Genomic DNA, 27,878 nt, shown 5'->3' on the forward strand with positions numbered 1-27,878 from the left:
CGAGCGTTGCCTTCATGTGATTTTTATGATGATGCAACAGAATGAGATTTCATTCTTGACGTTTTGTAGTTTTTCCTTTACACATACACATACCCGACCAGAAAGGAAATATTTCATTCAATAGATTGTCAACATATCCATAAATACTGTTTCCCTCCATTTTGTCCCGTGTTCGTCTCGTCTTGTTGTGCCCTATATTCTTTCTGTTCAATGTTCAAGCTCTTCCACGAGTGTCCACCCTGTATTTAAAAAAAAATCGTTTGTAACGTTAAAAACAATGCACCGAGCTTCAAATCCTTACCTTAAAGCAAGTATCTTAAGATAACTCACATTATTATCTGCAAGTGTTGTTAATAGTGATAAAGAACGACATGTGCGGTGTAGTAGCTGGTACAGCACTATCCAGGCGGTATATAATTATAAGCGTTGGCAATCGTGATAAAGAACTACATGTGCGGTGTAGTAGGTGGTACTACAAAGGCGGTGTAAATTGTAAACGTAATTCTGGTTTTTAACTGACTGCAGTCCTGAAGCTGAATTTGAAATATTTAAGGTAAATGTGGCTGATAATAAATACGTGAATGGTTATAATATGTAACTAAGAAATTTAACGTTGGAGTGCGAGGGTTGTGGTGCGGTTTCAACGGCCGCTTGTGTGTGTGCTGAACGATATCCGGGCTTGTTCAGGCTTGCCCAAAGTTGGTGTCTTGCACTAATTATTTAGTTATTTTCCTTCTGCATCGTTCTCGATCGTCGTCGCTCATTTTTTTAACCATACACTCAACGTTTTGCGCACGCTTGCTGAATCTCCAAACTGGCAAGTGAGTATGATTCTGCGAAAGTCGGAAACCGCTTTGTGAGAGATTTTCTCTTATGACTGAGGTGATGGCGAAGAGCAATCGAGGAACTGGTCACGTGGATTTGGTCCATTTTTATGGGAGACCCGCGTGGGTGAACAATGGTCGTTTTTCAATGTCCGTTTAATCGCTTTTGCCCGTAATTATGATCCAGTCAGGTTGTTTACTCTTTCACGGTTGTTTAAGTCGCTTTTCGGCTCCTGGTTCTCATCCGCGTACGTGTCACATGTTCATGAATGTTTCTTTGTTTCTCATTCACGACACCTGGCCCTCGTTGGGGGTAGTTGGATCAGTTGGTAGCGTACCCACCATTGAGTTTTGTTGGGTCCGTCCCCGGTGAAGTAGGACTTGAATTGTGATACCTGTATTATAAGATAGTGCTTGTAATGCAATACCTGCATTAGAAGGTAGTGTTGGTGATGTAATACCTGCATTAGAAGGTCGTGCTGGTAATGTAATACCTGCTTTAGAAGGTAGTGCTAGTAATGTAATACCTGCATTAGAAGGTAGTGTTGGTTATGTAATACCTGCATTAGAAGGTAGTGCTGGTAATGTAATACTTGCATTAGAAGGTAGTGCTGGTAATGTAATACTTGCATTAGAAGGTAGTGCTGGTAATGTAATACTTGCATTAGAAGGTAGTGCTGGTAATGTAATACCTGCATTAGAAGGTAGTGTTGGTAATGTAATACTGCATTAGAAGATAGTGCTGGTCATGTAATACTTGCATTAGAAGGTCGTGCTGGTAATGTAATACTTGCATTAGAAGGTAGTGCTGGTAATGCAATACCTCCATTGGAAGGTAGTGTTGGTCATGTAATACCTGCATTAGAAGGTAGTGCTGGTAATGTAATACCTGCATTAGAAGGTAGTGCTGGTAATGTAATACCTGCATTAGAAGGTAATGTTGGTAATGTAATACTTGCATTAGAAGGTAGTGCTGGTAATGTAATACCTGCATTAGAAGGTAGTGCTGGTAATGCAATACCTGCATTAGAATCTAGTGCTGGTAATGTAATACCTGCATTAGAAGGTAATGTTGGTCATGTAATACCTGCATTAGAAGGTAGTGCTGGTAATGTAATACCTGCATTAGAAGGTAGTGCTGGTAATGTAATACCTGCATTAGAAGGTAATGTTGGTAATGTAATACTTGCATCAGAAGGTAGTGCTGGTAATGTAATACCTGCATTAGGAGGTAGTGCTGGCAATGTAATACTTGCATTAGAAGGTAGTGCTGGTAATGTAATACTTACATTAGAAGGTAGTGTTGGTAATGTAATACCTGCATTAGAAGGTAGTGCTGGTAATGTAATACTTGCATTAGAAGGTAGTGCTGGTAATGTAATACCTGCATTAGAAGATAGTGCTGGTAATGTAATACCTGCATTAGAAGGTAGTGCTGGTAATGTAATACTTGCATTAGAAGGTAGTGCTGGTAATGTAATACTTGCATTAGAAGGTAGTGCTGGTAATGGAATACTTGCATCAGAAGGTAGTGCTGGTAATGGAATACTTGCATTAGAAGGTAGTGCTGGTAATGTAATACCTGCATTAGAAGGTAGTGTTGGTAATGTAATACTTGCATTAGAAGGTAGTGCTGGTAATGGAATACTTGCATCAGAAGGTAGTGCTGGTAATGGAATACTTGCATCAGAAGGTAGTGCTGGTAATGTAATACCTGCATTAGAAGGTAGAGCTGGTAATGTAATACTTGCATTAGAAGGTAGTGCTGGTAATGGAATGCTTGCATTAGAAGGTAGTGCTGGTAATGGAATACTTGCATCAGAAGGTAGTGCTGGTAATGTAATACCTGCATTAGAATGTAGTGCTGGTAATGTAATACCTGCATTAGAAGGTAGTGCTGGTAATGTAATACTTGCATTGGAAGGTAGTGCTGGTAATGTAATACCTGCATTGGAAGGTAGTGCTGGTAATGTAATACCTGCATTAGAAGGTAGTGTTGGTAATGTAATACTTGCATTAGAAGGTAGTCCTGGTAATGTAATACTTGCATTAGACGGTAGTGCTGGTAATGTAATACTTGCATCAGAAGGTAGTGCTGGAAATGTAATACCTGCAGTCCTGCATTAGAAGGTAGTGCTGGTAATGTAATACCTGCATTAGAAGGTAGTGCTGGTAATGTAATACTTGCATTAGAAGGTAGTGCTGGTAATGTAATACCTGCATTAGAAGATAGTGCTGGTAATGTAATACCTGCATTCGAAGGTAGTGCTGGTAATGGAATAATTGCATTAGAAGGTAGTGCTGGTAATGTAATACCTGCATTAGAAGATAGTGCTGGTAATGTAATACTTGCATTAGAAGGTAGTGCTGGTAATGTAATACTTGCATTAGAAGGTAGTGCTGGTAATGTAATACCTGCATTAGAAGGTAGTGTTGGTAATGTAATACCTGCATTAGAAGGTAATACTGGAAATGTAATACTTGCATTGGAAGGTAGTGTTGGTAATGTAATACTTGCATTAGAAGGTAGTGCTGGTAATGGAATACTTGCATTAGAAGGTAGTGCTAGTAATGTAATACCTGCATTAGAAGATAGTGCTGGTAATGTAATACCTGCATTAGAAGGTAGTGTTGGTAATGTAATACTTGCATTAGAAGGTAGTGCTGGTAATGTAATACTTGCATTAGAAGGTAGTGCTGGTAATGGAATACTTGCATCAGAAGGTAGTGCTGGTAATGGAATACTTGCATTAGAAGGTAGTGCTGGTAATGTAATACCTGCATTAGAAGGTAGTGTTGGTAATGTAATACTTGCATTAGAAGGTAGTGCTGGTAATGTAATACTTGCATTAGAAGGTAGTGCTGGTAATGTAATACTTGCATTAGAAGGTAGTGCTGGTAATGGAATACTTGCATCAGAAGGTAGTGCTGGAAATGGAATACTTGCATTAGAAGGTAGTGCTGGTAATGTAATACCTGCATTAGAAGGTAGTGCTGGTAATGGAATACTTGCATTAGATGGTAGTGCTGGTAATGTAATACCTGCATTAGAAGGTAGTGCTGGTAATGGAATACTTGCATTAGAAGGTAGTACTGGTAAAGTAATACCTGCATTAGAAGGTAGTGTTGGTAATGTAATACTTGCATGAGAAGGTAGTGCTGGTAATGTAATACTTGCATTAGAAGGTAGTGCTGGTAATGGAATACTTGCATCAGAAGGTAGTGCTGGTAATGTAATACCTGCATTAGAAGGTAGTGCTGGTAATGTAATACTTGCATTAGAAGGTAGTGCTGGTGATGGAATACTTGCATTAGAAGGTAGTGCTGGTAATGGAATACTTGCATCAGAAGGTAGTGCTGGTAATGTAATACCTGCATTAGAATGTAGTGCTGGTAATGTAATACCTGCATTAGAAGGTAGTGCTGGTAATGTAATACTTGCATTGGAAGGTAGTGCTGGTAATGTAATACCTGCATTGGAAGGTAGTGCTGGTAATGTAATACCTGCATTAGAAGGTAGTGTTGGTAATGTAATACTTGCATTAGAAGGTAGTCCTGGTAATGTAATACTTGCATTAGACGGTAGTGCTGGTAATGTAATACTTGCATCAGAAGGTAGTGCTGGTAATGTAATACCTGCATTAGAAGATAGTGCTGGTAATGTAAAACCTGCATTCGAAGGTAGTGCTGGTAATGGAATACTTGCATTAGAAGGTAGTGCTGGTAATGTAATACCTGCATTAGAAGATAGTGCTGGTAATGTAATACTTGCATTAGAAGGTAGTGCTGGTAATGTAATACTTGCATTAGAAGGTAGTGCTGGTAATGCAATACCTGCATTAGAATCTAGTGCTGGTAATGTAATACCTGCATTAGAAGGTAATGTTGGTCATGTAATACCTGCATTAGAAGGTAATACTGGAAATGTAATACTTGCATTGGAAGGTAGTGCTGGTAATGTAATACTTGCATCAGAAGGTAGTGCTGGTAATGGAATACTTGCATTAGAAGGTAGTGCTGGTGATGGAATACTTGCATTAGAAGGTAGTGCTGGTAATGGAATACTTGCATCAGAAGGTAGTGCTGGTAATGTAATACCTGCATTAGAATGTAGTGCTGGTAATGTAATACCTGCATTAGAAGGTAGTGCTGGTAATGTAATACTTGCATTGGAAGGTAGTGCTGGTAATGTAATACCTGCATTGGAAGGTAGTGCTGGTAATGTAATACCTGCATTAGAAGGTAGTGCTGGTAATGGAATACTTGCATTAGATGGTAGTGCTGGTAATGTAATACCTGCATTAGAAGGTAGTGCTGGTAATGGAATACTTGCATTAGAAGGTAGTACTGGTAAAGTAATACCTGCATTAGAAGGTAGTGTTGGTAATGTAATACTTGCATGAGAAGGTAGTGCTGGTAATGTAATACTTGCATTAGAAGGTAGTGCTGGTAATGGAATACTTGCATCAGAAGGTAGTGCTGGTAATGTAATACCTGCATTAGAAGGTAGTGCTGGTAATGTAATACTTGCATTAGAAGGTAGTGCTGGTGATGGAATACTTGCATTAGAAGGTAGTGCTGGTAATGGAATACTTGCATCAGAAGGTAGTGCTGGTAATGTAATACCTGCATTAGAATGTAGTGCTGGTAATGTAATACCTGCATTAGAAGGTAGTGCTGGTAATGTAATACTTGCATTGGAAGGTAGTGCTGGTAATGTAATACCTGCATTGGAAGGTAGTGCTGGTAATGTAATACCTGCATTAGAAGGTAGTGTTGGTAATGTAATACTTGCATTAGAAGGTAGTCCTGGTAATGTAATACTTGCATTAGACGGTAGTGCTGGTAATGTAATACTTGCATCAGAAGGTAGTGCTGGTAATGTAATACCTGCATTAGAAGATAGTGCTGGTAATGTAAAACCTGCATTCGAAGGTAGTGCTGGTAATGGAATACTTGCATTAGAAGGTAGTGCTGGTAATGTAATACCTGCATTAGAAGATAGTGCTGGTAATGTAATACTTGCATTAGAAGGTAGTGCTGGTAATGTAATACTTGCATTAGAAGGTAGTGCTGGTAATGTAATACCTGCATTAGAAGGTAGTGCTGGTAATGTAATACTTGCATTCGAAGGTAGTGCTGGTAATGTAATACCTGCATTAGAAGATAGTGCTGGTAATGTAATACCTGCATTCGAAGGTAGTGCTGGTAATGGAATACTTGCATTAGAAGGTAGTGCTGGTAATGTAATACCTGCATTAGAAGGTAGTGTTGGTAATGTAATACCTGCATTAGAAGGTAATACTGGAAATGTAATACTTGCATTGGAAGGTAGTGCTGGTAATGTAATACCTGCATTAGAAGGTAGTGTTGGTCATGTAATACTTGCATTAGAAGGTAGTGCTGGTAATGGAATACTTGCATTAGAAGGTAGTGCTGGTAATGGAATACTTGCATCAGAAGGTAGTGCTGGTAATGTAATACCTGCATTAGAAGGTAGTGCTGGTAATGTAATACCTGCATTAGAAGGTAGTGCTGGTAATGTAATACTTGCATTAGAAGGTAGTGCTGGTAATGGAATACTTGCATTAGAAGGTAGTGCTGGTAATGTAATACTTGCATCAGAAGGTAGTGCTGGTAATGTAATACCTGCATTGGAAGGTAGTGCTGGTAATGTAATACCTGCATTAGAAGGTAGTGCTGGTAATGTAATACTTGCATTAGACGGTAGTGCTGGTAATGTAATACTTGCATCAGAAGGTAGTGCTGGAAATGTAATACTTGCATCAGAAGGTAGTGCTGGTAATGTAATACTTGCATCAGAAGGTAGTGCTGGTAATGTAATACCTGCATTAGAAGGTAGTGCTGGTCATGTAATACCTGCATGAGAAGGTAGTGTTGGTAATGTAATACTTGCATTAGAAGGTAGTGTTGGTAATGTAATACTTGCATCAGAAGGTAGTGCTGGTAATGTAATACCTGCATTAGAAGGTAGTGCTGGTAATGGAATACTTGCATTAGAAGGTAGTGCTGGTAATGTAATACCTGCATAAGAAGATAGTGCTGGTAATGTAATACTTGCATTAGAAGGTAGTGTTGGTAATGTAATACTTGCATCAGAAGGTAGAGCTGGTAATGTAATACTTGCATTAGAAGGTAGTGCTGGTAATGTAATACTTGCATTAGAAGGTAGTGCTGGTAATGTAATACCTGCATTAGAAGGTAATACTGGAAATGTAATACTTGCATTGGAAGGTAGTGCTGGTAATGTAATACCTGCATTATAAGGTAGTGCTGGTAATGTAATACCTGCATTAGAAGGTAGTGTTGGTAATGTAATACCTGCATTAGAAGGTAGTGCTGGTCATGTAATACTTACATGAGAAGGTAGTGCTGGTAATGTAATACTTGCATTCGAAGGTAGTGCTGGTAATGTAATACTTGCATTAGAAGGTAGTGCTGGTAATGTAATACTTGCATTAGAAGGTAGTGCTGGTAATGTAATACTTGCATTAGAAGGTAGTGCTGGTAATGTAATACCTGCATTAGAAGGTAGTGCTGGTAATGTAATACCTGCATTAGAAGGTTGTGCTGGTCATGTAATACCTGCATTAGAAGGTAGTGCTGGTAATGTAATACCTGCATTGGAAGGTAGTGCTGGTAATGCAATACCTGCATTAGAAGGTAGTGCTGGTAATGTAATATCTGCATTAGAAGGTAGTGCTGGTAATTAGTGCTGGTAATGCAATACCTGCATTAAAAGGTAGTGCTGGTAATGTAATACTTGCATTAGAAGGTAATGTTGGTAATGTAATACTTGCATCAGAAGGTAGTGCTGGTAATGTAATACTTGCATCAGAAGGTAGTGCTGGTAATGTAATACCTGCATTAGAAGGTAGTGCTGGTCATGTAATACCTGCATGAGAAGGTAGTGTTGGTAATGTAATACTTGCATTCGAAGGTAGTGTTGGTAATGTAATACTTGCATCAGAAGGTAGTGCTGGTAATGTAATACCTGCATTAGAAGGTAGTGCTGGTAATGTAATACCTGCATTAGAAGGTAGTGCTGGTAATGTAATACTTGCATTAGAAGGTAGTGCTGGTGATGTAATACCTGCATTAGAAGGTAGTGCTGGTAATGTAATACCTGCATTATAAGGTAGTGCTGGTAATGTAATACCTGCATTAGAAGGTAGTGTTGGTAATGTAATGCCTGCAGTCGATGGTAGTGCTGGAAATGTAATACTTACATTAGAAGGTAGTGCTGGTAATGTAATACTTGCATTAGAAGGTAGCGCTGGTAATGTAATACTTGCATTAGAAGGTAGTGCTGGTAATGTAATACCTGCATTGTAAGGTAGTGTTGGTAATGTAATACCTGCATTAGAAGGTAGTGCTGGTAATGTAATACTTACATTAGAAGGTAGTGCTGGTAATGTAATACTTGCATTAGAAGGTTGTGCTTGTAATGTAATACTTGCATTAGAAGGTAGTGCTGGTATTGTAATACTTGCATTAGAAGGTAGTGCTGGTAATGTAATACCTGCATTGTAAGGTAGTGTTGGTAATGTAATCCCTGCATTGTAAGGTCGTGCTGGTAATGTGATACCTGCATTAGAAGGTAGTGCTGGTAATGTAATAGCTGCATCAGAAAGGTAGTGCTGGTAATGTAATACCTGCATCAGAAGGTAGTGCTGCTCATGTAATACCTGCATTAGGAGGTAGTGCTGGTAATGTAATACCTGCATTAGAAGGTAGTGCTGATAATGTAATACCTGCATTAGAAGGTAGTGCTGGTAATGTAATACCTGCATTAGAAGGTAGTGCTGGTAATGTAATACTTGCATTAGAAGGTAGTGTTGGTAATGTAATACCTACATTATAAGTTAGTGTCGGTAATGTAATACCTCCATTATAAGGTGGTGTTGGTAATGTAATACCTCCATTATAAGGTAGTGTTGGTCATGTAATACCTCCATTATAAGGTGGTGTTGGTAATGTAATACCTGCATTATAAGGTAGTGTCGGTAATGTAATACCTACATTATAAGGTAGTGCTGGTAATGTAATACTTGCATTAGAAGGTAGTGTTGGTAATGTAATACCTGCATTATAAGTTAGTGTCGGTAATGTAATACCTACATTATAAGGTAGTGTTGGTCATGTAATACCTCCATTATAAGGTGGTGTTGGTAATGTAATACCTGCATTATAAGGTAGTGTCGGTAATGTAATACCTACATTATAAGGTAGTGTTGGTAATTTAATACCTGCATTTTAAGGTAGTGTTGGTAATTTAATACCTGCATTATAAGGTGGTGTTGGTAATGTAATACCTACATTATAAGGTTGTGTTGGTAATTTAATACCTGCATTATAAGGTAGTGTTGGTAATGTAATACCTGCATTATAAGGTAGTGTTGGTAGTGTAATACCTCCAGCCTCCTTTCAATGGTTGCTTGGATGTGGGTATCACACAGGTGGGATGAATGAAACGACCGTAAAGGGGAAGTGGTAAAAGTGATCATATGTGTTGGTTCTCCATTGAAACTGATTGGTATTTTGCATCAAAAAGTATTGATGGAGGAGGTAGTGCGAACATGACCCTCTCCTCTCCTCCCAATTCCATTACATGTCATGGTTGTTTGTCTTGTCTGTGATGTACCATTGCCCATTGAGTGGATGTGTGGTTGGATTGGGTTTGTGGTGGGTGTCCTCATGGTTTGGGGTCAGTGTTGGGGAGCGTGGAGGTGGTACCGGTATGATGGGCCTAGAAAAACGAATAAGCTGGGCGTCTCATGTGCCAGCATTAGCTGATGGATATGAAATATCCCACGGTCTTTGCCAGAGTATGCCATTGTGTGCCGCCACCCCGATCATGATCCAAAGTCCTGCCTGACTAGTTAGGAAGGCAAAGGCAAACCACCCAGTTTAACCCTTGCCAAGAAACTGCTTTGGCAGTGCCGACACATCAGAATCAGGAAGTTATACACTGGTCAATTGGGGAAAAAATTAGTTTGACTTCCTTTCTACTATAATGTACTCTATGTAACATCAATGACAACACACTTCACTACAATAGAACTACAGATCAAGACAGTACCACTGTAGTTGTACTTTATTAACCACAGTACCAGTATAGTGCGACTTCACCTCACTGGAGTTTCACTCACCCTACCACATGTTTTTTTTCCACCTAAGCCCTAAAACCTTCCTGGCCGCACACCGAGTACAACCAGCAAATTTATAATCATTCTGTCCAGCTGTTTTTTGGAGTGCATACAAGTCATAGCACAAATAAATAAATAAACAAACTCACAAGTCAAATTATATAATATGTTGTATGATACTATAGTTAATGGATTTTTGTTGCAATCAACTCTCTACTATAGTAATATATATATATATATATATATATATATATATATATATATATATATATATATATATATATATATATATATATATATATATATATATATATATATATGTATATATATATATATATATATGTATATGTATATATATATATATATATATATATATGTATATGTATATATATATATATATATATATATATATATATATATATATATATATATGTATATGTATATATATATATATATATATATATATATATATATATATATATATGTATATGTATATGTATATGTATATATATATATGTATATGTATATATATATATATATATATGTATATGTATATATATATATATATGTATATATGTATATGTATATATATATATATATATATATATGTATATGTATATATATATATATATGTATATATGTATATGTATATATATATATATATATGTATATGTATATATATATATATATATGTATATATATATATGTATATATATATATGTATATGTATATATATATATGTATATATATATATGTATATGTATATATATATATATATATATATATATGTATATATATATATGTATATGTATATATATATATATATATATATATATATATATATATATATACATATATATATATACATACATATATATTGTTACAGACGCGGCTTTGAGATGTTATATTGACCGAGCGGTGGTGTATTTAACCGCGTCCGAACAGTTACTCCCCGATTGAAACCCGATTCCACCCGACGTTGACCCGATCGCCCCACAGATATTCAATCGGGAAATCTCTAAAGCGACCGAAAGAGAATGAAAAAGAAGAAGAAGAATACGGAGGAAGAACAGGTTTTATTATACACACACAAGCAATGGATGGAAGAAGCAGTAACACAGCGAATCCTTAACTTACACTATTCATTTTTACTTAGCCCCAAGACAAACGAGCAGGACAGGACGTTCACACTTACACAGGGGATAATGCAGGCAGGTAAGGCTTGAGATGGAGGCAAGGTCGGGAGGCCGCCGTTCGCAATTCCTCGTGGTTTTGGCGGGAAACCCTCGTGTATCCGCTGTGGTCGACGGCACGCGCTGGTTCGGCACACCTGCTCCTCTTCTGGGGTGGGGCCGTCTCCCTCCTTTCAGCGCGTCTCTCCAAAGCTGGTCTCCTTGCCGAGTACCTCTCCTCTTTGGCTTGGAGCGTTTCGCATCTCACCGCCTCTCTTTGGTGCAGCCTCTTTGCTCCTCTCCCAGGGTCATCTCCAGCTCATCTCCTAAAGCAGTCCCTTGCAGTCGCTTTTATCACCTCGAGCGAAATCAAGCCGCCGACTCCGAGGGCACGCCTACCGGGTCACTCACCGCGGTGTTGATTGGCTGGTAGGGCTGGTTCACTCCTTCCCTCTTATGACGAGGTGGAGACACGCCTTTCTTCCCCAACCTTACCTCGTGGCCAATGGTGGTTTGAAGAAAACCGGCCAAAATGCGGAAGGCAATTGGAAGGGAGGTTTTGGGGAAATTGGAAGGGCCTACGCTTATTTTGTTTGATACAATGCAAAGTCAATCTAGTGGGAAAACACATACTTAGCCTACATGGAATAAGGAAATACACTATTTAAAAGATATATCGTGGCCTGCGTGTACATTTCATGCAATTAACTAGGACGCTGACTGCGACCATTATTTACATTAACAGGGTGTTACCGTACCTTTTGTAACGTTCACATTGTAACGTTCACATTGTAACGTTTCCACTTCGTTACACTTCCTCCAAAATTGTTACACTTCTCAAAAACCGTTACACTTCTCAAATTCGTTACACACTTCTCAAAATCGTTACACTGCACCCCCCTTTCTTCAGGTCCGTACTCGGGCCTATTAAACTTTAACTTAGTGTGACACGTAGGTGTAATTCCCTCTACAATTAACCTGACCCTGAGTGTGACAATTTTAAAACACAAATAAGTATGTCCCCCTATTGCATTGCACCCTGTCTAACAGACTCAAGCCCACAGCTAACCGAATTACGGAATTATTCTCAAACTATACATTTACGGTGGGGAGCATTATTTACAATGACGTGATTTCTTATTTACAACGCAACCCAGGACCTGTGTTTTTTTTCTTTTTTTTTCTTTTTAGGGAACAAGAGAAATAAATTCCTGTTGGGAGGGAGGAGACAGCACGCATTGCATCGATGCACCAGTACTAATACCATCAAAGCATCCAAAAGCACCAAACACCACAAAGCACCACAAAGCACCCAAAAGCACCATCCAGTGCACAGTCACCATGGCTCATAATAAACACAACAAAACAACTGGTGGTGGTCTTCTCTTTCTCTGCTGGGCCGATGTTCTTCCCGACGTCTTCTGGCTTCATGCGGCCTAGTTGGAAATAATAAAAAGCACAACTTGTGTCCATTTTTATTTAGGGCCTCAGGGGCCAACTAAGGGTGGTCCACCTGTTTGGCATAGGTGCCACCTTACCGAGGTCCGCAAGCAAGATTCCCTGGCCACTATGGCCGGTCTCCAACAGAGGTGCCCTGCCCCAGAACCTGGGGTCCATCAAGTGGTACTTGGCCGCAGAACAGCGGTCCATACAGTGGTATATCAACGCAATGCATGCTGGTTCTGGGAATCTCGGGCGCACAATGGCCACCTCACGCACGCTCCCCTCGGCACCCAATGGCGCACAGGTCATGTGGGAGACAAAAGAAAGACAATTGAGCGAGGGGTAAGGTCACAAGGGTGCACGTCAATAAGGCAATGCAAGGTGAAATGCGTACGGAGGGCGAAGTGAGAAAGCTCGTCCCTACCGTACGTCACCCCCCTGCCACCTATCCTACCCTTACCCCATATGTACAAAAATCTACACATTTACAAATTCGTCACTACTGTCACGTCTTCCCCATATTTCCCCTACACCAAATTCGTCTCCACAATCCCTTTACTTCAAAATTTGCCATCACCAATTCATCATCAATCCTCATAAGGAGGGAGAGATGGAATTACACACAATGTCACACCCACGTCTCACAATCCAAACATTTGCATCATAAAAAAATAATCAAAACATGGCATGGTGTGGAGTACCTGTCACCTCAGGTGAGTGGATGCAGATGGTGCGAGGAGATCCTTCATCCTAACTATCCTCTAAATGACTTTAACACACTTTACACTACCCGGGGTCTCTCCCTGCCAATCCATTGGCCAACTTACACTATGGGTTCTAATAACCAATTCCCATTGACTAACTGTGGTGCTTCTCAATTTGGGGTCTCACTCCCCCGATTCATCTCCCGGTGCTTTAGCACAATTTCTGGGCTGCGACGTGTACCTCTCCCAACAGGTCTACCCACCTGCACACCTCCACCACTGTAGTTGCCACCCGAGCTTACCTAGCTCCTCACCCTAACCTAACTACCTGGGGACAGCCCCTCTCCTGGCTCTGTCACCCCATGGTGCCCTCTGGCACTGGGCTACCCGGGTCCGTCCTCCGGATCCTCGGGCCCCATCCACAACAACTACTACCGGCTCCCAGAGCCCACCTGCGGCCTCACCTGGCCGACATCCTTACAGTGGTGGAGTGCCCAAACCAACTACACACACTAACAGGCTACACGCCCAGCCATTTCCACAACACCAACGCACCCATCCACATACCATTCTGTCACCCGCACCACAGATGCCAATATCCAACCACAATTTACCTGTACCCTCTACCTAACACTTACACTACCCGCCCCGGGTATCCGTGATGGGGGTCCACTCTTCCCCCATTCACACCTTCGCACCATCCACTCCACTCCACAATTTCCACCATTCTCACTCCACGACCATCCAGTCCAATACTCCAGATATTCCACACTACCATTTATTCCACACAGCCACATACACCTGTTCTTCATTCACCTGTCGTTGCACACCTGTGCAATCATACCTGGTGCCACCTGCACCCTCCTTTATTCCTGGACCATTTGGTCAACACAACACGCAATCACCACTACTCCCTCATACACTGCTCCACACACCTGTTCAGTTGCACACCTGTGCAATCACACCTGTTCCATTCTCACCTGTTCAATCCTCACACACACGGCATCATCTCAGCTAACTACTCCCCTCTGAAACTTGCGCTTCCCAGTCGTCCCTTTAAACTATTGCGCTCCCACGTCATTATCATCCACACTAATCTACCTGCGTCCCCACTACAGGTATCAGTCACTAACTAACCTTAACGTCACCTAATGTCATCTTCGCTAGATCCCTATCAATATAACCTAACCCACCCGGGCTAGTTTTCACTGCCATACACCCCATAAGCTATTGCTCCTTTGCCCCACGTCTGTGTGGGATGGTGGATTTGCCATCCCACCACATCGGGGGTCTTTCACTATCAATTTTGTTCGTCCAGATTCCAACCAATTCAAAAATTTTCCATTTACTGCCAATTCTATTCACTTTTCTAAATTTCGTTTCAAATCACTACCATCATCATCCGTCTACTTATTACATCCTCTCGGTGCGCCAATTCACATCTACAGCCCGGCTTCGTACAGCCGAGCCATGAACGCGGATTCTTTTGTGCTGGCGGCTGGATGCGTCCCGCATTCGGGGCAGGGGCGGGGGCTTACCCGGGCCGAGATCCCACGCATCACCTCGGCGTGGAGCCATCCAATGTCCCGATCTCGACCTGCCGGCACGTCTCAACAAAACGTGGTCGCCATAACGACCCTTCCTATCGGCCTGCCCGCTCCGCCTAGTGGAGCCCGGACGCGGCCGTTCCACGCGAGGCCCAGCGTGGATCGCGCACGGCGGTCCTTTCGAACCTGCCGTGGCTCGGATCCCCGCTGGTTCTCGCGGCACGCGAAGCCCGGCACGCACCGAGGGCCCGATTCGGCTATAAGTCGCCCTAACCGCTAAACCGGTTACCGTCGACGCTTCACCTGGACGCTTACATGCATACGCTACCCCTTTCTTGCTCATACATGCAGCTGTTCCCATTCTCCTCGTACCTTTCCTTACACACCTCGGTACACTCATTCCGCTCGCCGACTTGGTCACACACCTGACCACCGAACACTTTGGCACACATTCGTTGGTCGCACACCTCACCAACACACCTCTTCGCGCCCCCTCCTCGGTCACTTCCTCTGTGACAATCACAGGTGTGCTCTCATCCGCACACCCAACCACGTGCCTCACTACCAACTCAAATGTGCCTTCCCACACACGCTCTACCATTCCAGGTGTGCATCCTTCCATTCCAGGTGTACATCCTCGCTCACCTGTCATAACCAACTCACGCTCCGTTTCACTCTCACTACTCTCACCACTACTCTTGACAACGCACTCTTTCCTCATGCACCTGTCCGTTACACACCTTTCTCGCGCACACTCTCCCGTTACACCCTCTGTAACACTCACCACAGACGTACACTTTCTCGTTACATCCTCTGTAACACTCACCACAGGTGTGCACTCTCTCGTTACTTCCTCTGTAACACTCACCACACCGCGCTTCCATGTACCCCCTCGCACACGCGCTTCGACCAACTCACTCTTGACGGCACACTCTTTCCTCCTGCACCCGTCCGTTACACACCTTTCTCGCGCATCCTCTCGCGCACACTTTTTCGTTACTTCCTCCGTAACACTCCCCACACCGCGCTTCCCTGTGCCCCCTCGCACACGCGCTTCGACCAACTCACTCTTGATGGCACACTCACTCCTCGGCGTGCACTTTTTCCTCACACACCCCATGGTCGGACATTCTCGCACACCTCTTTTTTCGCACACCTGACCTGTCACACACTTCACCAACGGCCTTTCACGAACACCCGGATCCAAACCAATCCCCAAGCCGACTGAAGCTTTCCTCACATCATATACATTGCCACTCACCTCCGTACTTCGTCTCCGCACCTCCTTTGCCACCTGCAAACTCTTTATTTGGTTAGTGAGCATCACATCATGATTTGAACACAGACCTTGTACATATTCCATTACCTCCTCCTGGATTTCTCTCTTAGTTTCTGTCCGTCCCTTCTTAATTTCACTCACCTCTTCTTCCACTTCCTCTAGTTTTTGTTTAACCTCTTTTATTTCTCGGTGCGTCTCCTCAAGTTCGTCCTCTAGGGCTACCGTGACCGTCTCTATGTGCATCCTCACCTGCCGGTCCTTTGTCTCCATTATCTCTGTCACCTCCTCCACCCTCATTGTCAGTTCCTCCCGTACCATCTGACATTGCCTCTGCGTCGCTATTAATTCGTTTTTAATTTCTTTTTGTGTCGCCTTTAACCCTCCTAGTACCGCAGTGTTCTTTTGAACCTGCTCCACTAACTTAGTTTGTCCCTCTGTCAGCTGTTCCACCTCCTCCGTCAGATCTTCTATTCCCCCTTGTAACTTAGCCGTATTATTTCTCACCTCTTTCTCCATACGCCTCTCGCCTCGCTTTACCTCCTCGCGCAGCCCCGAAACCTCCTCACTTACCCCTCGTCGTATTTCCTCCATCTCTTTTGTAGATGCCACCCTCATCTGTCCCAATTCATCCCTCTGAGCATCCATTTTGGTTTCTACCCCGATTTTCACCTCCTCTATTTGCTCTCCCATTTGTTTGATTTCCCTGGCAGATTGTTCCCCTATTTCCCGCAATTTGTCCTCCATCCTATTTTCTAACCCCATTAACCCATTTTTCACCCCCTCTAACTGATTCTCCTGGGCAGCCATTCTGTTTTCCACCCCCGTTAACCCATTCTTTACCTCTTTTATCCCGTTGTCTAACCCCTCAAAATTATTGTCGAACTTCCCAAATTTCTTGTCTAACTCCTCACCGGTACCCCTCGCTTCGTCCCACATTACCCCCATTTGGCCCTCCAATCGCTCACCCTGAGCATCCATCCGGTTCCCCATTACCCCCATTTGGTTTCCCATCCTGTTTTCCATCCCTTTGAAATTATCGTCTGTTTTTACCATAAAGGCCATCATCTGTTTCATAAACAGGTTCCAATTCATTGGCATCTCGGGTTCGGCTACCGCGACCACGGCCGCGGCTAAATTTGGTGCCGCTACACCCACGTGCGCGAGGACGCCATTTCGTGCGCCTGATACCCCCTCAACCACACCTTCTTTACTCTCCTCCACCCTTTCCTCCACATACATTTCCCCGAGGTCCTGGGTCGATTCCACCCTGTCTATCTCTCCCACCGACATCCGATCGCCTTGATTGTCCATGGCGCGATCTCAAAATTCGGGTTTTGCTTTATAAAACAAAATAAATTTCGGCAGCTTGTAATTTTGAGCGCGTTAAGCGCGCTTCGGGTCCGATTTCGGGTCCGATCTCCCTCCTCGACACCAATTGTTACTCTAATAGTACAATTGGTGTTCCAAAATTTGGGCCTAACAAATTTAGTCCCAGGTCCGAATCCAACTCCTCGACACCAATTGTTACAGACGCGGCTTTTAGATGTTATATTGACCGAGCGGTGGTGTATTTAACCGCGTCCGAACAGTTACTCCCCGATTGAAACCCGATTCCACCCGACGTTGACCCGATCGCCCCACAGATATTCAATCGGGAAATCTCTAAAGCGACCGAAAGAGAATGAAAAAGAAGAAGAAGAATACGGAGGAAGAACAGGTTTTATTATACACACACAAGCAATGGATGGAAGAAGCAGTAACACAGCGAATCCTTAACTTACACTATTCATTTTTACTTAGCCCCAAGACAAACGAGCAGGACAGGACGTTCACACTTACACAGAGGATAATGCAGGCAGGTAAGGCTTGAGATGGAGGCAAGGTCGGGAGGCCGCCGTTCGCAATTCCTCGCGGTTTTGGCGGGAAACCCTCGTCGTGTATCCGCTGTGGTCGACGGCACGCGCTGGTTCGGCACACCTGCTCCTCTTCTGGGGTGGGGCCGTCTCCCTCCTTTCAGCGCGTCTCTCCAAAGCTGGTCTCCTTGCCGAGTACCTCTCCTCTTTGGCTTGGAGCGTTTCGCATCTCACCGCCTCTCTTTGGTGCAGCCTCTTTGCTCCTCTCCCAGGGTCATCTCCAGCTCATCTCCTAAAGCAGTCCCTTGCAGTCGCTTTTATCACCTCGAGCGAAATCAAGCCGCCGACTCCGAGGGCACGCCTACCGGGTCACTCACCGCGGTGTTGATTGGCTGGTAGGGCTGGTTCACTCCTTCCCTCTTATGACGAGGTGGAGACACGCCTTTCTTCCCCAACCTTACCTCGTGGCCAATGGTGGTTTGAAGAAAACCGGCCAAAATGCGGAAGGCAATTGGAAGGGAGGTTTTGGGGAAATTGGAAGGGCCTACGCTTATTTTGTTTGATACAATGCAAAGTCAATCTAGTGGGAAAACACATACTTAGCCTACATGGAATAAGGAAATACACTATTTAAAAGATATATCGTGGCCTGCGTGTACATTTCATGCAATTAACTAGGACGCTGACTGCGACCATTATTTACATTAACAGGGTGTTACCGTACCTTTTGTAACGTTCACATTGTAACGTTCACATTGTAACGTTTCCACTTCGTTACACTTCCTCCAAAATTGTTACACTTCTCAAAAACCGTTACACTTCTCAAATTCGTTACACACTTCTCAAAATCGTTACAATATATATATATATATATATATATACATATACAGTGGAACCTTGACTTACGAGTGCCCCAACTTACGAGTTTTTTGAGATACGAGCCGTCGCTCCGGCAGTTTATTGCTTTGAGATGCGAGCCGAGATCCGAGTTACGAGCTTTCGCCACCCGGTCACGTGGTTATCTTGCCGTTCAAGTACGTATCTCTGTCGTATAGCGCTGCATTTTTTTTTTCGCATTTTGGTTATTTCGAGTTCACGCCGCCAGGTGGGTTCTGGTCACGTGGTTATCTTGCCGTTCAAGTACAGTACGTATCTCTGTCGTATAGCGATGCATTTTAGTTTTCGCATTTTGGTTATTTCGAGTTTACGCCGCCAGGTGGGTTCTGGTCACGTGGTTATCTTGCCGTGCAAGTACAGTACGTATCTCTGTCGTATAGCGATGCATTTTAGTTTTCGCATTTTGGTTATTTCGAGTTTACGCCGCCAGGTAGGTTCTGGTCACGTGGTTATCTTGCCGTTCAAGTACAGTACGTATCTCTGTCGTATAGCGATGCATTTTAGTTTTCGCATTTTGGTTATTTCGAGTTTACGCCGCCAGGTAGGTTCTGGTCACGTGGTTATCTTGCCGTTCAAGTACAGTACGTATCTCTGTCGTATAGCGATGCATTTTAGTTTTCGCATTTTGGTTATTTCGGAAAATTTCATGTTCATGTCGAACATTTCATGTTCATGTTCATGTTTTCATGTTCATGCCATGCCAGGCCACAACTTGTTCAGAGTGCCGGCGATAGCTCGCCTTCTCTTTGTGGAAAACACGGTGAGATCCTTAACATCCAACAACTAATGGGACGCAAACGGGGCGCCCAGTTTAGCGGTACACACATTGATGAATCACCCTGCCTGTGATTCACCCATGACAGGTTATAGCTGGGTCGGGATTCAAACCCAGGCTGGACAGTTTAGACTTTAGAGTCAAGTGTGCGTACCTCCAGTCCAGGCCATCCTGCCAACTTGTATGCTGCATACAGGTGAAATATAAAGCGCGAGATATTTTTATATATACTGTATATTTAAAAAAAAATTGGTGTGGTTTTTGGCGGGCTGGAACGGATTAATAGCATTTCAATGCATTTCAATGGGGAAATTTGATTTGAGATACGAGCAATTTGAGTTACGAGCTCGGTCACGGAACGAATTAAACTCGTAAGTCAAGGTTCCACTGTATATATATATATATATATTGTTGCGGATCTCCCGAAGCGCCCGTTCCATGTTATAAAGGGGGGATTAAACCCTTTTTTCCCCTTGGGTCTTCGTGGCTACGAGGCCGAATCGCCACTCCGCAGCAAGCGTGAAAAAGGGTATCGGGTCGACGCCGCTCGTACCTTTCACCCACGCTGCCACGAAAGCGGGGACCGGACCTCGCACAAGCCACGCTTAATCAAGTACGCCCGAGCGGTATGCGTATCACATGACTCGTGCCGTTACTTTTCTGGAACCCGATTCGAGCGCTTTTATTCGTACTATGCGAGGCCAATGGATGGAAGGGACGGGAACGATCAAATTGAAGAGGAAGAACACGATTTATTTACACAATGTGCAATGATTCGCAGAGACACAGAGCAGGCACTTAAACAAGGTTAACCTAAATCCCAGACACAGGGCCCACTCACGCACACGGGGAGAAGAAGAAAGGAAGTTTGCGCACCAAACGCGCTTTGCCGTCGGTCGCTCCGGGACAGCTCACCCGGCGTGGCCCTCTGGTGGTCACGGCACGTATGCAGGAGAAGGCAGGCATTAGGAGATTGCGCGTCTGTGGCCCGGCACGGGTCGTCTTCTCAAGCGCGATTAATACAGCGCAGCAGAGCGCAGGGCACGGGGCACAGGGAAAGTTCGTGTATAACCGGCAATTAAATTCACTCGTTCTCTTGCGCGTTCTCTCTCTCTGACTCGCACTCCAGCTCGACTCCTTCGCAGGGGCTCCGACTCAACTGAGAACTGAGGTGGGGGCTCGGAGCAGGGTTTTATGGCTCCGCCCCGGCCCTACCCGAATGTTCCAGGCTCCGCCTCCCCTTGCCGTGGTTAGCCACTCCCCTCGAGCCCTGATTGGCGGCTCGTTGCTTACCGGCCACTCCTCCTGCAGCTCCTCCCTTCGGCCTCGCTAGACTTGTTCAGGCCTGCCACATGGCATGCTAGCGCCAAAAGACCGCCCTACTCAAGGGCCTGCTCAACGCAAAACTAACACAGGAAAGGACTACGCTTACATTCACGAAGAAATAACTGAACTATCGCAAGGCTTCATGTTGTGGTGCGTCTATCTATGAGGGGGATTATCCTTTATTCCAAAACCACAACACTACACCCCTCTCTCACCAGACTCGTCCCGAGTCGAACTCACCAATGGAACGACCGGTAGAGCCTGACATGCAAAATTAATATTACATTTAAATGTGACACATAGGTGTGGTTCCCCCTACCATTTATTCTGACCCATGTGTTCGACAGTTTTAGCACTAAATATGTCCCTCCTATTGCGTTGAGCAGCTACCTAACAGTTTCACACCCACAACTACCCGAGTATTTCCGGAATTTTCAAACTAAACACATAGCCGGTGGGCAGCATTCTTATATTTACAAGTACGTATATTTACAATTCTATGACCCAGGACCTGTTCTTTTTGGAAGAGAAGATTGGAGGGGAGAGAAAACACGCAAAACACACTCATAATCGAGGCACTTGCTGCTTGCTGCTTGCTTCTTGCATATTGCTTCTTGCTTCTTCCGTGTGTGTCGAAGAAACCGGCTGGCCCCCTGACCAGCATACAGGCCATTTGAAGCATCAGTGCCATCTAAACTTGCAGAACTTCTTTATCCCTAGCACACAATAATAGAAAATGCTTTTATTTGGCCAGCAGGGCCGTTCTCACGTGGTCCAACTGCGTGGCATCAGCGCCACTGAAACAAGTGGTCCGAAGTGCAAGATGATTTTGCAGCAAGATGCTGCACAGCAGAGGTGCAAGGCCACAAGGCTTGTGGTCCATAATGAGTGACAAGGTGCAGCAAAAATGTGTTTGGCAGCAAAGTACTGCACAGGTCGGCTGCACTGGTGGAACAAAGGTGCAGCAAAAGGATATGGCAGCAAGGTGCTGCACAGGTCGGCTGCAAAGATGGAGCAAAGACAGGGATGCTGCACAGTTCGGCCTCCAGAATGGTCCTGGGGCGGGGGGAGAGACAAAGCACAACAAGCAAGCGGAAAAGACGCAGTGGCACACAGAAAAACAAGGTAATGCAGCACAAGGGGCGTGGAAGAGCGAGCAGAGCAGGCTCGTCCCTCGCCGTCCGTACCCCCCACCGTTGGCTACACTACCCTAGCCCCCCTTGTATTTACAATCTGTCACTACGTCTTGTCTCCCATATCCCCCCTCTATACCAAATTCGTCTCCCAATCCCTCCCAGGAAGGAAGGGATGGAACAAACACAATGTCACCTTTACGTCGTGATGCGTCTCACCACTCAAACAGCTTACAGAGCCTTGGTGTGGAACTCGTCCTCTTCTGTGCCTGGCTGTGGATGGTGCGAAGGGCTTTCTCATCCTAACTACTCTAGTAACATTACTCATTTAAACTACCCAGGGTCGTACCCTGTCAATCGGCCTCCTTAAACTATGTGGTTCTAAGAACCCGAATTGCCATTACCCACACCGTGATGCCCTCCGAATTTGGGTCTCACCCCCAACAAATTTTCAGTCTGTGCCCTCGCACAATTTCGGGGCTGGGTCGTGTGGCCCTACCAGCAGGTCTAACTACCTGCGCACTCTGCCACTGAAGCCACCACCGGAGCTTACCTGCTCCTCGTGACTACCTAACTGGGGAAGGCCCTCCCTGGCACTTACCCCCTCTGTGCCCACCTTGGCATCGGGCAACCCGGGTCCTCGCCTGGGATCCTCGGGCCCCACTCACTACTACAACTAACTGGCTCCCAGAGCCTACCTGTGGCCTCACCTGGCCGACAAACTACCAGTGGCGGAGTGCCCCAATAACCACACGCACTAATTAAGCCACACGCCCAGCCATTCCACAGACTAATGCACCCAACAAAGCACTTCTTTTCCACTACTCGCACCACAGGCGTTAATATCCATACAATTTACCTATGCCCTCTACCTGACTTTACACTACCCCCCCAGGCTTTCGTGAATGGGTTCCACTTCCCCCCATTCACTCCTTCGCACCATACATACCACACCTTTTATTCCACACCAAGCATTCCACACCACTTATCTCACACACCAATTATTTCCACTCACCACTACTTTCTCACACCATTATTCAATTCCTTTTATTTTCCACACCCAATTCCTCACACACACAGCATCATCTACCTGACTACTTCCCCTACATTCCCTCGTCGTCCCTTTACAGTATGCACTCCCTTTTCTTTAACAACCATCTAAGCTACCTACGTCCCCTCTACAGTACAGGAGTCACTACTTAAATCTCAGTCTCTACTGTCTGCTAAAGCCCTAACATTATCCTAGCCCTCCCTCGGCTAGCTTCGGTGCCCCATGGAGGCAACCATTGCTGGCACCCCCATGTGCCTATCACTGCCATCCCCCGAAACTAATGCTCATGGGCCCCTGTTATGGATTCGTCACTTCCGTTGTTGTGGTTTTCCTCCACTTGAAATATTTCTGATTCTATGTACTATTATTGTCTTCAAAATGTTTATTGTTCATGAACTGTTTGCAAAGGATAAAAGCGTTAATGTTAAAAAGAGACAGGAAGCCGGATCGGGAGCCGGAAGAAGAAGAAGAAGAAGAGGAGGAGAGAAAAAGGGCGGAGCGAATGAGTCGGACAAGAAAGCCGAGTTGCTCCGGGTTCTGAAGCGAACGTTGGCGAGCCAGTCACTAGCGAACTTTCGGGTTTCCGGGAGAGGAATTCCTACGACGGAGTTGTCATCGCTGTGACCGGTCAACCTGCATGTCAGGTTTTGCGATCGATTCAGGAGAGAATCATCGCCGTGCCGTGCGCCACGAGACTGGGTCGTCGGCCATTTTGACTCGCGCAGGATTTGTGCTTCGCTCGCGGTTTCGTTTCTTTTCGACAATTCTCACTGCATTCAGACGTCGATCTGGGGCGTGTGTGTGACGCGGATTTTTGAAGGGTAATTCGTCCATACCCGAGGGTGTGATCTCTCGGTCGCCTGTAGGGCGCCTTTGTACAGCTTCGGCTGTGTGACTGCCCTGGCCATCCGCACGGGATTCTGGTCGTTTGGACATCGTTCTAGCGATCGCTGGAGCGAAACAACTTCGTCTTGGAGCCGGGAATAAGAGACATTGGGGAATGTTATTGTCACACTCACTTGGAGCACAGTGAGTTATATATTGCAAAACTGATGGTACCATCATAGGACATATTGATTGTACTTTTGTTTATTATTGTTGTTGCACCGTCATTCTTGTGTGATCTCAATACAATATTTGTTTGTGAGTAACAATTGGGGTGGCTTCTCCATGGATCTTTGACACACAGAATAACACATTTTTCTGCCGTGACTCCTCTCGTGGCTCGGAGGTACACCGTGACCAGGGGGTCGGGGAGGAGCACGTAACAGCCCCCCCCCCGTGTGAGGAATGGTGACACGACCATTCCCCCACGTGGGGGACACTACTCTCATCAGTCTGCTACACTATGAGCCTCTCCGTGTGGAAGTACATCGTCACAGTTCGACCTCGAAGGGCTGAGAGATCCATGCAAGTGGTTGGTCGCCTGTATGGGGTGTCCGTCCGGCATTTTCGATCCAAGGGGGGAGGGATGGATGGGCCGAGGTGCCGGGCTCCATCCCTGCGCGGGGCCTCGCGGTCCCACGCACGGTGACGCAACCGGCCACGGTCGGAGCACCGCACCCGACGGGGTGCGTGGCTCCGAAAACTCCTACCTCCCCTTGAACCCGGCCGATCGCCCTTGCCGCCACAGCACAGCACCAACCATACAGTGCGGGGGCCGGTACGAATCGTGCACGCCGGTCCTTGTGAGACCGACGCAGCACGGATTCCCTCCGGTCCCTGCAGCACACAACTCACCGGGGGCTCGCGTGTGCTACCCGTCCCGCTAGGTGCTACCCCGGTCGGTGTCGATGCTTGAGCCGCGTCCTCACCACTCGCGACCCACTCCGCACTCGCACACCCAGGCGCAGACGCGCCTCCCACACACTCCGTTACACACTCTTTCTGCACACAGTCGGTGTGCATTCCCCCTCACACTAACACACTCGGCCATCGCACACTTTTTCCACACCCTCAGGTGCGCACTCTCCCGTTACACACTCCTTAACCGCACAACCAGGCGCACAGGCGCCCCTCACACACTCCTTTGTGCACTCTTCTTTTACACACTCAGGTGTGCACTCTCGCTCACCCTCCGTTACACACTCTGGTGTGCACTCCTGCACACACTCTGTAACACACTCTGGTGTGCATTCCTGCACACACTCTGTAACACGCTTTGGTGTGCACTCCTGCACACACTCTGTAACACACTCTCTCACCACGCCCTCCGGCACGGACTCCCTCTCACACCGCACAATGGGCCTTTCGCAAATCGTACCAGTCGCCCTTGTACACCGCACAATGGGCCCATCGCGAACGCCCGGGTCTCGCCTTTGTCCCAAGCGCGCCGAACACCCGTTCGCGCCAAACACATTCGCGCCATTTTCTCCACTCACCACGGGGCTCTCCTTCCACGCCAGCACCTGCAAACTTTTTATTGAATTAGCAAGCCCGGCATCACGGTGCAAATACAAACTTTGTGCGCATTCCATTACCTTCTCCTGTGATTTATTTTCTGTTTCTCCCGTCTCTTCAGCCCCAATTGTTTCTTTTTCCTCGACGATCGTCGGCGCCCCCAAAATTTCGACCTTCTTCGGCGCCCCCGAAATTTTCTTTCTCAATTTGACGATCGCCGGCTCCTCTACCATTTCCTCTCGCGTCGCGACCCTCATAGCCCCGGTCAACTTGGCTGTCCTTCGCTCTACCTTGCTCCCCACGCGTTCTCCACACCACGCCACCTTGTCGCGTGCCACTGCCGCCTCCCCGCTCGTCTTGCGCCCAATGTCCTCCCCCATGGTGTCCATCCGAGTACTCATTTTATTCTTCTCACATCTCCCCTCCTCCCTCCTATTCAATTGATCAAACATTTCGTTCATTTCCCTTATGGGTTTGTCCCACTGGGTATCCTTTTTGATTTCTTCATCCCACTTGATCAAAAATGTCCTCATTTGTGCCATAAATAGGCCCAAGTCCCCTGACACCGCGGGCTCGGCTTCCGCCGCCACATGCGAGGCGCCGCCATTTTCTTTACCACCTGCCGCACCTTCATTTGCTTCCTCCACTACCAACTGTCCCTGTTGGTCCTGGGCCATTAATTCTACCTCTACTACCCCCACCGGGATTTGACCGCCTTGGCCAGCCCTGGTACGAATATAATTTGGTTTGTTAAACACTAAATTTCGTTCGCTCGTACTTTTGAGCATGTGAAGCACACTCTAGGTCCAATTATCCCACTCCCAGACACCAATTTGTTGTGGCCAATTTGTCCAAATTGGTGTCCAAATTTTTTTTCCAGGGTTCAAATCCCACTCCTGACTATCAATTTGTTGCGGATCTCCAGAAGCCCATTCCACGTTACAGAGGGGGGATTAAACCCCTTTTTCCCCTTGGGTCTTCGTGTCCACGAGGCCGTATCGCCACTTCCGCAGCAAGCATGAAAAATGGTATCGGGTCGACGCCGCTCGTACCTTTCACCCACGTTGCCACGAAAGCGGGGACTGTACCTCGCACAAGCCATGCTTAATCGAGTACGCCCGAGCGGTATGCATATCATGTGACTTGTGCCGTTACTTTTATGGAACCCGATTCGAGCGGTTTTATTCGTACTATGCGAGGCCAATGGATGTAAGGGACGGGAACGATCAAATTGAAGAGGAAGAACACGATTTATTTACACAATGTACAATGATTCGCAGAGACACAGAGCAGGCACTTAAACAAGGTCAACTTATTCCCAGACACAGGGCCCACTCACACACACGGGGAGAAGAAGAAAGGAAGTTCGCGCGCCAAACGCGCTTTGCCGTCGGTCGCTCCGGGACAGCTCGCCCGGCGTGGCCCTCTGGCGGTCACGGCACGTATGCAGGAGAAGGCAGGCAGGAGGAGATCGCGCGTCTGTGGCCCGGCACGGGTCGCCTTCTCAAGCGCGATTAATACAGCGCAGCAGAGCGCAGGGCATGGGGCATGGGGAAAGTTCGTGTATAACCGGCAATTCAATTCACTCGTTCTCTTGCGCGTTCTCTCTCTCTGACTCGCACTCCAGCTCAACTCCTTCGCAGGGGCTCCGACTCAACTGAGAACTGAGGTGGGGGCTCGGAGCAGGGTTTTATGGCTCCGCCCCGGCCCTACTCGAATGTTCCAGGCTCTGCCTCCCGTTGCCGTGGTTAGCCACTCCCCTCGAGCCCTGATTGGCGGCTCGTTGCTTACCGGCCACTCCTCCTGCAGCTCTTCCCTTCGGCCTCGCTAGACTTGTTCAGGCCTGCCACGTGGCATGCTAGCGCCAAAAGACCGCCCTACTCACGGGCCTGCTCAACGCAAAATTAACACAGGAAAGGACTACGCTTATATTCACTAAGAAATAACTGAACTTTCGCGAGGCTTCATGTTGTGGTGTGGCTACCTACGGGGGGGATTATCCTTGATTCCAAAACCGCAACTATATATATATATTTACGGTTTTTAGAACCTTCACTTTGTAAATTTTTGGTAAATGTTCCCTTATAAATAATCCCCTGTAAATATCCCCATTATTTGGCTGATATTAAAGATCGCACCCTAGTTAGTCCATGTAGAACACCATAGGACCTCTCTGTAGTTATCTCATTATTATGTGTTTTAGTTAAGGATCTGTTCCCAATAGTTGAATCTGCGTTGCATTAATCAAATAAGATAGGCCCCTTCAATTATCCCCAATCATCTCCCTCTCTTCAAAGTGCAGTA

General features: G+C 45.5%; 1 protein-coding gene across 3 annotated transcripts in view; it reads left to right on the plus strand.

Annotated features, from left to right (window-relative positions):
• The first annotated feature begins 609 nt into the window (after positions 1-609).
• LOC137423012 (E3 ubiquitin-protein ligase Mdm2) overlaps positions 610-27,878 on the plus strand; it is a 102,660-nt gene continuing 75,391 nt past the window's right edge. The window contains exon 1 of one of the 3 annotated variants that reach the window (XM_078774774.1): positions 610-821. The gene's annotated coding sequence lies outside the window, so the exon portion shown is untranslated. The remainder of the gene's footprint in view (positions 822-27,878) is intronic. The other 2 variants (XM_078774775.1, XM_078774776.1) reach the window with 2 other exon arrangements.

Source organism: Myxine glutinosa, chromosome 3 (genome assembly GCF_964187855.1).
Source record: "Myxine glutinosa chromosome 3, kmMyxGlut1.1, whole genome shotgun sequence".
Lineage (NCBI taxonomy): Eukaryota > Metazoa > Chordata > Myxini > Myxiniformes > Myxinidae > Myxine > Myxine glutinosa.